Genomic DNA, 1,178 nt, shown 5'->3' on the forward strand with positions numbered 1-1,178 from the left:
CAGACTACAGAAAAGCTTACTAACAAAGGTTAGAGAGGGGCTTTCTCAGAGGGCTTTTTACAGTTTGTCTATTCCCAATTACCCGTGTAAGTATGCTTAATGAAAGTACTAATTCTTTCATAGGCCGCCCATTCTTAGTATTTGACGTTCCTTATATTGCGGTATCAGGCTTCGCAGCAGGTTGCAAAACATTCATCACCCATGACTGTCCCCAATTGGGCTCAGAAGCTAAATGTCTATCATGACCTCTCTTTTTGAAAGTCCAAGAGCAAGCAAACTCTTCCTCCAGGAGAGGGAGCCAACAGATCACTAAAGACATCATCATTGCTCAAAGAAAACACCGAAAAACAATGGAAGCTTTAATTGGAGTGGAATCTGATAGACAGCACCTGATGCCAAGTCTGCATCTTCTAACACCTGCAGTCACTGCAGCAGCTGAATCCAATGTGTCCAAAAGGGATCTATTCTATTCAATTGCAAATGATCTAGATAAGACTGAGAATAAGATACTGCACGGGACATAGCAGAGTTGGTCAAGTTGAGTGGAGATGAGTTTGCTATTTGGCACAGCTTTTGCATCAATAAAGCAAGTAAAAGGTGTGAAAGATAAAAAAAAGGGTGAAAGTGTGAAAAGTGAATTGGCCAAATTGAGGTGCATATAAAGTTTTTGCTTTCTTTCAATTCACTAATGGGGCTCATTTGAATCAGGTGAATTGAGTTCTGCTTTTGGAAACTGGGTTAAGAAGGGGTGCACCGGTCCTGGAGGTACTGCAATACCAGGTCAATGCGTGGAGTGGACAGAGCAAGATTTTTTCCATCTCCTTGTTCTAAAAATCCATTTAATATATGGTCCCCAGAGAGGGGACGTATCAGATATTAAACTGATAAGAACAGATTTAATTTTTTTTTTTTTCTGTTTATCAGTAGGACTTCAAAATAACAAAGGTGATCGCCTCCCGTTGCCTGGGAACCGTCCAGGCACAAGAGGGCTATGTGTCACCAGAAGGCGCACACACTTCCTCAAGGCCGGCAGACGTGCAATCCCAGGCACCTTCCAGTACCGACCAAGGTAGCGTCCTCCGAAACTACACTTGATCTTAGCCAAAAGGCCGAGAAGCTATAACCCGAATTGGTTACGGCCTTGAGTGGCACCCTGGCCTATACCGGACACATCTTAG

The 1,178-nt window shown here is 43.3% G+C and overlaps 1 pseudogene; it reads right to left on the reverse strand.

Annotated features, from left to right (window-relative positions):
- Positions 1 to 743: 743 nt before the first annotated feature.
- LOC142265835 (U2 spliceosomal RNA) lies at positions 744 to 950 on the reverse strand (annotated as a pseudogene).
- Positions 951 to 1,178: the final 228 nt, after the last annotated feature.

This window comes from Anomaloglossus baeobatrachus, unplaced genomic scaffold (genome assembly GCF_048569485.1).
Source record: "Anomaloglossus baeobatrachus isolate aAnoBae1 unplaced genomic scaffold, aAnoBae1.hap1 Scaffold_2778, whole genome shotgun sequence".
In the NCBI taxonomy this organism is placed as follows: Eukaryota; Metazoa; Chordata; class Amphibia; order Anura; family Aromobatidae; genus Anomaloglossus; species Anomaloglossus baeobatrachus.